The sequence below is a fragment of the Schistocerca piceifrons genome, chromosome 4 (assembly GCF_021461385.2).
Source record: "Schistocerca piceifrons isolate TAMUIC-IGC-003096 chromosome 4, iqSchPice1.1, whole genome shotgun sequence".
Taxonomy (NCBI): domain Eukaryota; kingdom Metazoa; phylum Arthropoda; class Insecta; order Orthoptera; family Acrididae; genus Schistocerca; species Schistocerca piceifrons.
In genome coordinates this window covers 70926736-70939830 of record NC_060141.1, presented here as the reverse complement: position 1 = coordinate 70939830, position 13095 = coordinate 70926736, and positions in this window count along the sequence as shown.

Genomic DNA, 13095 nt, shown 5'->3' with positions numbered 1-13095 from the left:
GAATTGACGGAGGACATCGAAAAAGCGCAAAGAAGGGTCGCTCGTTTCGTGGTATCGCGCAATAATGGTCAGAGTGTCACTGCTATGATACGCGGGTTGGGGTAGCAGTCACTGAAACAAAGGCCGTTTTCTTTGCGGCGAGATCTGTTTATGAAATTTCAATCAACTTTCTCTTACGAATGAGAAAATATTTTGTTGACATCCACCTACGTAAGAAGAAATAATCATCATAATAAAATAAGAGAAATCAGAGCTCGAACGGAAAGATTTAGGTGTTCCTTTTTCCCACGCGCCATTCTAGAGTGGAATGGTAGAGAAGTAGTAAGAAAATCGTTGTTCGATGAACCTTCTGCCAGGAACTTAAGTGTGAATTGCAGAGTAACCATGTAGATATAGATGTAGAATTTCTAAAGGATGTCGGTGCAGGTTTTTTTGCGCGAACTGACCTCTCGATTACGTCCCGTAAATGTTTGATAGGATTCATGGCGGTCGATCTGGGAGGTCAAATCGTTCGCTCAAATCGTCCAGAATTTTCCTCAAAAAAATCGCGAGCAGTTGTGGCCCATTGACAAGGCACATTGTCGTCCACAAAAATTTCATGTTTGTTTGAGAACATGATGTCCATGAACGGCTCAAAATAGTCTCCAAGTAGCCGAAGTCAACATTTTCAACGAAAGATCGGTTCAGTTGGACTAGAGGACCCAGTCCATTCTATGTAAACACAGCCCACACTATTATGGACTCACCACCGGCTTGCACAGTGTCTTGTTGACAACTTGGGTCCATGGTTTGGTGGGGCGTGCGCCGCAAGTGAACCCTGCCATCAGCTCTTACCGACTGAAACTGGGACTCGTCCTACCAGGCCTCGGTTTTCCAGTCGTCTATGGTCTAACTGATATGGCCAAGAGACCAGGAGAGGAGCTGCAGGTGATGTCTCGCAGTCAGCAAAGGCACTCGCATCGGTCGTCGGACGCCACAGCCCATTAACGCCAGATTTCACCGCACTTTCCTAACGGATAAGTTCTTTGGACGTCCGACATTGATTTCTGCGATTATTCCACACATTGCTGCTTGTCTGTTAGCACTGACAGCTCTACGCAAACGTCGCTCCTCTCGGTCGTTGCGTGGAGGCCATCGGCCACTGCGTTGTCCATGGCGAGAAGTAATTCTTGAAATTACGTATTCGAGGCACGCTCTTGACGCTGTGGAACTAGGAATATTGAATTCCCTAACTATTTCCGAAATGGAATATCCCATGCCTCTAGTTCTAGCCACCATTCCGCGTTCGATGTCTGTTAATTCCCATCGTGCGACCGTAATCACGTCGGAAACCTGTAACACCGAAATTGCAGGATGCATGGCACCTGATACCGATACATAATTTTTTTAATTGTATGTAAATATTTGTAATTTAAATGCTTTCTTTTAATAAGTAAGGACATTGCTCTTCACTGTATGTGTACATTTAGGTAGAAGTCTGTTGACGTTTCATTGTATTTATCTGTGTTTTACTGTGAAACTTATAAGCTCTGGGAAAAAGTCAAAGGAATTGTTATTTGCATCGACTAGCAACGATAATAGCAGTGCTTGTGCGTGGTAATATCTTTGGGTAGGGGTTTGTACGCGCGCCGGCCAGATGACTAGTAGCAGGAGGAAGGACAGTGGACAGGCGGAACAGGCTGTATTAATTACGATTGCCCGTTCCTGTAATTAGCCGGCCGGCCGGTTTGGCCGATTGGTTCTAGGCGCTTCAGTTTGGAACCTCGAGACCGCAACGGTCGCAGGTTCGAATCCTTCTTCGGGCATGGATGTGTGTGATGTCCTTAGGTTAGTCAGGTTTAAGTAGATCTAAGTTCTAGGGGACTGATGACCACAGATGTTGAGTCCCAATTTTTTTTTTTTTTTTTTTTTTTTTTGTAATTAGCCGTGGCCCCACAAGATGCTACCGTCCTCAACAACAGCAGCAGTTCCAGCAACACAGATTCGTCGTCGGCTCCGAGTTTCGTCGCACGCACAGAACTGAAGTATGAGTGTTCATTGGGAAAATATTAACGGCTAACCCAGTAGCACAACTGTATGTGATTTGATTAATGAAATTTATTTACTGATTACTTTAGTAATCAGTAAAATTCAGGGCGATTGTGTCCTCATTGCTCCCCGACATTGTTACCAAGCAGGGTCCTTGTTCCCTTTTTCCCTTATATTCTAACCGAAGTTTGAGAATCTATCACTGGAAAAAAATCCACATCTAAAGAAAATGCACAAATTAAGAGTGCGGAAGTTTTATTTATTTTACATATAGCATGGAGCACATGGCTGTTTAGTTTGGTATGTATTCTAGTAATTAATTCTGTTCAAGTCACTAAAAAAGGCTCAGTTGTTCAGACAATAATACGAAATCCAATTTGAAAATTAAGTAAATGCAAAGTAAAAATGTGTTTGCCTTTCTCTAAATTTCTTTGATGACATTATGTTGAGGTGTCTGAAAGTCATTGTTCACGTAACGAAGTTCAATACTAACATGCAGTTTAAAGCATATTTTCAAATTATTTCTCGACATTTTTTTCAAAATTTAATGACAAACGTAACGTAAGAGTGATTTTTCAGTTTTCTTTATCACTACATACTCACTTAAAATTAGTGCCAAAAGAATGTGACAACCTTCAGTTGCCACGTCAGTGTTTAACAGTACACGTTTTTCTCTCCCAGCTTCTTGAACAGGATTTTGGATGTAAATCGCTCTAGTGGGCTGGCGACCTTAATTATTTCCTTTCCGTTGATTAGTGTAACTTTTGGATTCATGATCAGTGGTAGCCCTTTTCTGTCCAGTGTTGTTCGTGAGTCAATGCACAAAATAGCTTTCATTTTTACAAATTGTAGCCCTGTTCGGTTTAATTACTTTTTTATTTTTATTAGACTTTTCTATCAGAGAGATCGGTTGTACACTTTCCCCCTGCTTATCGGTATTACTTCTTCAGGAAAGATAGACTTATCCAATTCGAAAAATTCCATTAGGTACACAGGCAATCCACGGTCATATTTTATATCAGAAGCAGAATAGGCCGATTACTAAGGGGGAGGTTACAGACCTTTTCACGTGAATCATATGAGTAAAAATTACAGCTCTCCCAATGCGCTTCCCCTGTATATCTTATGTATGCGATACTCCTGCCACCTGCTTATATATATATATATATATATATATATATATATATATATATATATATATATATATATATATATATACAACTATCCCACGGCTTCTGTTACCTCAGTGTATAGGGTATACCATCGCCGCAAGGCATGACTGGGAAAATCCTTCTCTTAGGTAAAAGCGAGTTTCATATTCAGTACGATGAGTGGGGAGAAACTAAAGAAATAAAAAAGGAAGAGACAGTTTCACGCTACTAATTCATTAAAAGAGCGGCAGAGGACGGAGGCAGTTTGAAAGACCTGCGGTGACCTCGCGGCGTCTTCAGATGCGTCTTTTGGTGCACAGTCTGTAATTAATAAACCACCGCTATGCGCAGGCCAAAGTGAGACGCGCTTTTCCCTTTGAAGTTTGTCTACGAATACCAGCGTCCAACGGCAGGGAGTCCAAGAAGCAAGACAGTATTCGTTCCTAGCCTCATCAGGCTTCTGTAAGAAAGCCTTTTACTGTTACTGTTTACATGTAGTCGTTCACGTCAAAATATAGTCATTAGTATTATAACTTAGTTGTTTAAAGCGCGCTCCGAATTACAAGATCCCAGTGTGGCTATAACTAAACATTGTGGTGTTACTAATATTACACATTGATTTCAACGTCTTTGATACTTCGTACAGAAATGTCAACAGAGCTTTCGTGTGTTCTCTTGTCGATGGCTTTAAATTCGGCTCTTTCGTAATGTTTGTATCACATGAACGTGGAAAACCATAAAACTGTTTCCCCCACACCACACTGATCGCTAATTTACAATTCCAGTCTTATAGTGTATGCAGATGATTGTTGTCAGCATAGCGCAACGTAATAACGTTATGGAAAGACATGTGTACAGGTGAAACTTCCTGGCAGATTAAAACTGTGTGCCGGACCGAGACTCGAACTCGGGACCTTTGCCTTTCGCGGGCAAGTGCTCTACTAATTCAGCTACCCAAGCACGACTCACGGTCCGTCCTCACAGCTTTACTTCTGCCAGTACCTCGTCTCCAACCTTCCAAACTTAACAGAAGCTCGCTGGAGAGCGCTAGGTGGCAAAAGCTGCATATCTGATGAGTCAGTGTGCGAAGTGGCATTCAGATGGGAGGACGTGTTGCGTGTCCACAGTGATTTCTGTAATAGTCTGTATTTGGTGTGTGGTGATATTACGATGGATCAGCGAACAGAACAGCGCATGGGTGTCAAATCCTTTGCTACAGAGACACCTGCAATTATTCAACAAGTATTTGGGGGACGGAGCATGAGCCATACACGTGTGTGTGAGTGACATGTTCGGTTCAGGGCCGGCCATACAGACGCCGAAGATGATGCTTAACACTGGAAGGCCTGTTAGCTGCACAATGCAAGACGTTGTTGCCAAACTACAACAATCGGTTCGTGCGGATCGACGTCGAACTACTCAAGACCTTACGGATGAAGTGGGTATTGGTTATAGGACATGTCAACGAATGTTGACTGATGAATTTGGCATGCATCGTGTTGCCGCAAAATTTGTGCCTAGGATCTTGACTGCCGATCAAAAGCCACAGCGTGTTGAAGTGTGCACAGACCTTTGTCGGACTGCTATATATTATGACCTTTGAACACTATTAAGGTAAATACATTGTTTGTTCTCTATCAAAATCTTTCATTTGCTAACTATGCCTATCAGTAGTTAGTGCCTTCAGTAGTTTGAATGTGTTATTAGATGGCAGTAGTGGCGCTCGCTGTATTGCAGTAGTTCGAGTAACGAAGATTTTTGTGAGGTAAGTGATTTGTGAAACGTATAGGTTAATGTTCGTCAGGGCCATTCTTTTGTAGGGATTTTTGAAGGTCAGATTGCGTTGCGCTATTCGATTCCCGGCGGGGTGAGGGATTTTCTCTGCCTCGTGATGGCTGGGTGTTGTGTGCTGTCCTTAGGTTAGTTAGGTTTAAGTAGTTCTAAGTTCTAGGGGACTGATGACCATAGATGTTAAGTCCCATAGTGCTCAGAGCCATTTTCTTGCGTTGCGCTAAAAATATTGTGTGTCAGTTTAGTGTTGATCAGAATAAGTAAAGAGCGAAATGTCTGAGTACGTTCAGTTCTGCTAGGCTGTTTGAAAATCAAATAACGTAACGGATTTACCAGCACAGTAAGTCAATAATTTTTCTAAGGGGACGTTACAATTTCATCAATTTCTTCATCATCTGCAGAGCTAGTTGGCATATAAACTTGTACTACTGTAGTAGGCGTGGGCTTCGTTTATATCTTGGCCACAATAATGCGTTCAGTATGCTCTTTGTAGTAGCTTACTCGCGCTCCTATTTTTTTACTCATTATTAAACCTACTCCTGCATTACCCCTATTTAATTTTGTATTTATAACCCTGTATTCACCTGACAAGAAGTCTTGTTCCTCCTGCCACCGAACTTCACTAATTCCCACTATATCTAGCTTTAACCTGTCCATTTCCCTTTTTCAATTTTCTAACCTACCTGCCCGATTAATGGATTTGACATTCCACTCTCCGATCCGTAGAACGCCAGTTTTCTTTCTCCTGATAACGACGTCCTCTTGAGTAGTCCCCTCCCGGAGATCCGAATGGGGGACTATTTTACCTCCGGAATATTTGACCCAAGAGGACGCCATCATCATTTAACCATAGAGTAAAGCTGCATGCCCTCGGGAAAAATTACGGCTGTAGTTGCCCCTTGCTTTCAGCCGTTCGCAGTACCAGCACAGCAAGGCTGTTTTGGTTAGTGTTACAAGGCCAGATCAGTCAATCATCCAGACCGTTGCCCCTGCAACTACTGAAAAGGCTGCTGCCCCTCTTCAGGAACCACACGTTTGTCTGGCCTCTCAACAGATACCCCTCCGTTGTGGTTGCACCTACGGTACGGTCATCTGTATTGCTGAGGCACGCAAGCCTCCCCACCAACGACAAGGTCCATGATTCATGATATTGGGACGTATACCATGACGTTTTTACACCTCAGTGTATAACTTAGAGGAAGTACGAATCACATTACTCCAATTGAAACATTATAAAGTCATTCCGAACATTAATAGCCAAGTTAGAGCTCCGTCCATTATCAAAGTAACCATTCATTGATCCCTAGAGGCCCGGGTAGTTGCAACGCGACGACTTTGGAGACGAGAGGTATGCTCCGGACGAATCCGCCAGCTAGGTGTGTCGGCCGGGCTGAATGTGGTGTTCAGGCAGTTTCCGACATCCGGCTCGGTGAATACCGGTCCAGTTGCCATCTTCAACGTCAGACAAGTGCACTGCAAACAGTTAGTGCACTTTCTCACACTTGCACACTGCATTTGTTACATACGCAAACATACTGGTTACATTGCTTCTGTCCTGGGGTGTGAGTATGAGGCTGGTGACCTTCGCTGTTTGATTTCCTTAAACACCTAGTCAGAATTAGTCTTGATCACTCAGGATGAGTCCCATCAATCAATCATTTCTTTTAGTCGAACTGTGCCAATCCTATTCTATACATTCTCATCGATTATTCGATCTACATATTTATTTTTCAGCGTTCTTCTGTAGCACATTTCAACAGCTTATATTCTCTTCTTATCTGAAATGTTTCGTCGTACATTTTAACGTATTTACTAGAATGATACAGTACATTCAAAAATAATAATGTTGATGAGAAATTATGGACTAAAAAGTATTTACTATTTCTCTAGAAACTATAGGCCTTGGAATTTAGTTTTACACGAAATTTTTTAGGCATTTCGTATACTGATAAATGCATATTACTTCAGCTTTCAGTTCTTTTTACAGGTCAGTCTTGTGATGTTCACCTACGGTTTACGTAAGGAAATAGGCGTATTGAAATCAAGAATGAGGTCTTTGGTAATGATCTTTGTTGTAAGTGTAGTTTAGCCAATTCACTGGAGGCTAAACTGTAATGCACTTTGTAACTATCCTGTTACATACGTTATTTTCAATCCCCGGTAAAATATTAATTTTAATTGTAAAGCTAGAATAACGAATAACTTTCTTTAAATTTTATTTGCTGCCATTTAGAAATGACCCCCCTGAGTGACAACTGTTGCAGATGGATGGATAAAGAACACCTCGATGGTCAGCCACGCTTTCCTCTCTCATGTGGAGTCCATTGCCATATTCGTGTTTGTCATCTTGTGTCTGACAAACGTTGTAAGTGACCATATCAGAGTAGGCGTTCCCTTTCTTTGCAGTCTAGAATTGTGCTTTCGACATTCATGAACTTTCTGATTCTGCAATTTGTATCATGATCAAGTCTGTCAAATCCGTAGCTCCATCTGGGCAGTTAGCAGGTGGTCCTTTCGCCTTTGAGTTAGTTCGCACAACTCTGCGTCGTACGTCGTGATACTTTTAGTGATAGAGTGAGAGACAATATGGTTTGCTCTGCGTGTTATATTGTTATTCCAGACGATCCCATTTAGTTGTTTCACAGCTTACTTCCCTTGGCCACTTGATTATTTATATTATTCTTACTTCCGCCATTTGACTACAGTCCCAGTCCCAAGTTTGAAAGCTACAACGCCCTTAAACAGTATCAGCATCCACTTGTATGCCAGTAATATTACTTTCTCCCAACTTCAGATATTCTGTCTGAGATATGTCTATAGTAAGTCTCCATCTTCGGTATTCTTCTTTTAACGTTCAAATTCTGTTCATAAGTTTTGGAAAAAAAATTTCATATTCACTGTTTAAGCCTGAGCCGCCGACCAGCTTCGCTTTCCAGGGAATGCAGTGCGGTTGTTTGGAAAAAAAGTGTAATATAGTTTGAAGAATGCAATCTGGTTTTAGTTCAGTAATCAGTGATTTAATTTAAAGAGTGATGGAATATGACAGTGAGGTTAATATTTTCGATGGGTTTGAGTAATGCGTAGTTTTTAGCAGTGGAGCAGGTACGCCGGCGCACAGAGTACACCAAACTTAAAATGATACTCGTCTTGTTGGTAACACGAGACATTTGAAACTCTAGCTATTTCTTCATAAGTACCCTGACCATTGCTGTGTGCAGTTCTCGGTGCTAAAGAATTTGCTTAACAGGAAACTGTGTGTAACGTAGCCACAGTTGTCGCACTCAGTGCCCCACCTGACTAGTCGTATAAGTGTAAGTATTTTGTTCCCTCCTCGAACGTAATGTGTTATTTTAGTTACATTAGACCTAGGATCCGTGTTCGTTAGAACTTTTTAATTTTAGAGCAACAAAGCTTTTAATCAACTAGGAACTTGAGTGACTCGTGAATGAAGATCCAGATTTTATGAAAGATGTCGGTAGAATATCGGACGACGATACTTATGAGGAACAGGAAGTAATTACTCGAAGTGATCATGACACTGATAGTGAACAGGATTACGACTCGGATGAAAATGAAGATAGTAACTGTCAATCAGGCTATGCTAGGGATTGGTTTGTGGGGAAGGGACGAAACTTCAAAATGGAGGAAAACTGTTACCTCAACCACAACCAAAGCGAGAAGTAAAAATACTGTAAAACATTTTCCAGTATCCAAGGCTATTGTCAGTAGCGTAACAGCTGAACAACTGAGGTATCTGGATTCAGCAAGATAATCAGCACGTAAATGACCGATAACATTGTAAAATATACAAAGAAATACATTCAGCTCAAACCAGAATTTTGTGATTATCAGATAGGAAGAGATTATAAAAGAAACGACGAGAAGTGAGACACCGGCACTCATTGGTTTACTTTATCTTTCCAGAATGAAGAAAGCTAACCACGTGCATGTAGTAGGGCTGTGGAATGCCGGTGAATAAGAGCCGAATTTCCGAGCCGTCCTAAGGATGTTTCGTTGTCCCTTCGAAGGTACCGAACAACATCTGAACAAGTTGAGGAGGTTTCTTCTAAGAAACGGAGACGTTGTGTTATTTGTGGAAGGACCAAGGGTATTAACACAACAAGAAAATGTGATTCATATAAGAGTTTTGTATCAAGGAAGCATATGATTATTGGTTACGCATGTGAAAAGTGTCAAGTTGCTACTGAAGACTTAGATGACTGGTGACTTGACTATTGGCCACTCTCACATTACTGGGCGGGGAACATGGCCAGTCTGTAAGCTATTATATGATTTCAGTAGGGATCCAGTACCAATATCTTTATTTTCAACGCTGATAGCTAAACATAGTTCTTTGTCGTTTCAAATTGTATTATTTAGAGGCTCTGATTTATATCTATGTTTATCATAAAATGTTGCCATTAACAACCATATTAAATAACGAAATATTCCTTTGTACAGTAAGTGATTAAAATTGTTGATAATATATTTTTGTATTAATTAAACAAAAACTGAAATATTTCCATATCATTAGTAATAGTTTGAGTAATATTATATCTGCCTTTTAAAAGGCTATACGAGTTCATACTAAAATTATTTTAGAACCGAGTAACGTAAGTGGCGGAGGCACTACGACGTCGACTACACCTGCACCATGAATACGTGCGCCTGCTGGAGGCTTGAATATTTCCGTGACGCTGAGACGAACTTTCGCTCATTGATATATCATTTTGTGTTCAGTTGGTTTATGAGAGGTGCCCGGAGCTGTGGAAATTTTTTGATACAATCAGATGCTAAACTCTAGGGCTCCGACTGTATTCTTACACTGGTAACTTAAATTTGCCAGGGAATATTTGTTTTAGGCCCCTTACTGCACTGGTTCACTGGTTCACCAGATACAAACTCTTAGAATTAAATTATTACTAAGCTTCAGGGCTCTGGATCTGAAGACAACATTTAACTTCTAATTTAATCTATGTCTCTGTACTGAAGAGGGGTCTTGCGCTGCTCAGTAATTTCTGACACGCGTCTGAATATGTGTAAATCTTCTGAATGCGAAACGCTAGATCTTCCACTGCGTCTACAGATTTAATGCTCCACATTTCCTTCACAAAGTATAGTAAACTTGTGACAGATTTGGTGATCTTGAATGCCAGCAAAAACATCTCTCTTTATCCGCCTCTCACAAAATGCTTAATCCAGATGTTCTGCAACGATTGTTAGAAAAAAGGTTGTTGTTAGAATGGTTCGACAGTGAAGAGCAGAAATAAATTTAAGTTTGGTACTGTCAGTTCATTTCCTTTTATCGTAGTGAGATATAGGACGCTAGAGGAAATCTAACGATATTCTAACTTCAATCTTCTTTTCTTGTACTTTATCATTCCTGGAATTTTGTTAATGATTTTCCTCGCTCTGTACACTACGAATTGTCCATAGAAATATTAAGAGGAATTGCAGCCCCTCTCGCAAGAGATTACTCTGTAAAAAGAGTAACATTTGCTTTCGTACGGAATGATAATAGACAGCCAAACCAGATTCTGATGTGAAAAAAGTCGAAAACGAACGGAAATAATATTATGTGTGTAGCGAATTAAAAATCTGAATTAGGCCAGCACTTGAAACAAAGCGGTGTATGGAATTAGGCCAGCACGTGTTACGAGGGTGTGTTTGGAGAGTCGGAATGGAATAAATTTCTGAGAAGTGTTCTAATCCTCTAGTTAAGTATGCAGTTGTCAGAGATTTCTGGTGAAGTTCTCCGACGAAGCTACAGGCCAACAATTTCTGCACCAGAGTAAACAGCAATGCAATAACTCTGTGCATTTATATTTAACAGTTCGACGAAGAGGCTTTGTGGAAAGCGCATTTTCAGCTGAGTGCAGAAATTACTACGAATGCATTGAAGAATTAACGTGAAAATTGTCAGACACATCTAAACAGTTACAGGAAGAGCTGGGAAAGATATTAGATGTTGCGCTAACTTGATTTTAAATTATATTTCCACCGTGTATTTCTAATATACAACTGCTCAAAAGACTGCATCACCAGGAAAGAAAGCAAACAACTATATTTTATTTATATGTGTTGTGCCTGTTTTTTCAGATGTATCCAAAAGAACAGACATCATTCACGATACCGCAGCCATGTAACTACACGACGAAACTGATTTCCTGATATTAGGCGCAATCTGAGAATGAAATAAATTCAATAGCGACACGTGAAAATTTGTGCTGGACCAGAGTCGAACATGGATATCCCGCCATACGCGAGCGGTAGCAATTACTGCTTCACTGTCCAAACACTCTTTCCGTCCAACCAAAATTCTCAACTTGTCGCACACTGAAGACGTTGCGTCACCTAATTACTACGCTCATTGCTCGCAGCCTCAAGCTGAATGCCGCAAGAGGCAGGACGGAGAATGCATCTGCACTGAATGATCGCTAACTGCCGGCAAGAAGCGGTTAAGGCGACCGCTCGTGAATGCGAGAAATCCGGGTTGCAGTCCCAATGCAGCACAAATTTTCACGTGTTGCCATTGAGTTTATTTCAATGGTCGCTTGCGGGTAATGTCGAGATTTCAGTTTTGTCAACTAAATTTTACACAGGAAGTCTGAATAAGAACGCCTTCAGTCACAATTTTTTCGTGTTTTAATAAATTACACGATGCATTTTGGATCCAGTGGGTCCATTATGAGGTGCAAATCGTCTAATACATAATTTACTTTTGCTCTTGAGTGAAGAGAAATGCATTCCTGTTGTGAGAAAGTTAGATGTCGGAGTTTTTATTTCGTGAATCGAATGCGGGTTGTTTGAAAAACAATGGAAAAGCAGTGAAAAATTTTCCGGGCGAACCAGGATGAACATTTCTTACCGTTTGAGGTCAGCATACGTTGGTTTATTCGCCAATTAAAAAAAAAAAAAAAAGCTTCACAAATTTAGTTTAACCTGACGTGATCACAGATGAAGTTCATCACGGAGTGTCAGAGATCCGATTTTCAACAAGTTGATAGAAGTAGGGAATGAATTTAAAATAAGCCTTTAAACCTAAAATAAATATCGGTAGCGAAATCTATTTGTTCATTTAACATACATCCAAAATTTCTGGTTTTCTAGAGGTGTATTTCCAACAAAACCCGTTTCCAAGAAAACATATAGGATTTCACAATGAAGCAATTTCTAAAATCATTTATTGCACAGTACGTGCTGGAAGCAAAAATGTAATGAACCAGATAGAAAGCAGTTGAAAAGTAATACACAATGAAGACAATGATAAGACCCTAAATGTGTTAGAACAATTGGAAACATACCTCCACAAAATCAAAATGCCTGAATGTATATTATCATCATCATCATCATTTAAGACTGATTATGCCTTTCAGCGTTCAGTATGGAGCATAGCCCCCCTTATAAAATTCCTCCATGATCCCCTATTCACTGCTAACATTGGTGCCTCTTCTGATGTTAAGCCTATTCCTTCAAAATCATTCTTAACCGAATCCAGGTACCTTCTCCTTGGTCTGCCCCGACTCCTACCCTCTACTGCTGAACCCATGAGTCTCTTGTGTAACCTTGCTTCTCCTATGCGTGTAACATGACCCCAGCATCTAAGCCTGTTCGCCCTGACTGCTACATCTATAGAGTTCGTTCCCAGTTTTTCTTTGATTTCCTCATTGTGGACACCCTCCTGCCATTGTTCCCATCTACTAGTACCTGCAATCATCCTAGCTACTTTCATATCCGTAACCTCAACCTTGTTGATAAGGTAACCTGAATCCACCCAGCTTTCGCTCCCATACAACAAAGTAGGTGGAAAGATTGAACGGTGCACAGATAACTTAGTCTTGGTACTGACTTCTTTCTTGCAGAAGAGAGTAAATCGTAGCTGAGCGCTCACTGCATTAGCTTTGCTACACCTCGCTTCCAGTTCTTTCACTATGTTGCCATCCTGTGAGAATATGCATCCTAAGTACTTAAAACCGTCCACCTGTTCTAACTTTGTTCCTCCTATTTGGCACTCAATCCGTTTATATTTCTTTCCCACTAACATTACTTTCGTTTTGGAGATGCTAATCTTCATACCATAGTCCTTACATTTCTGATCTAGCTCTGAAATATTACCTTGCAAACT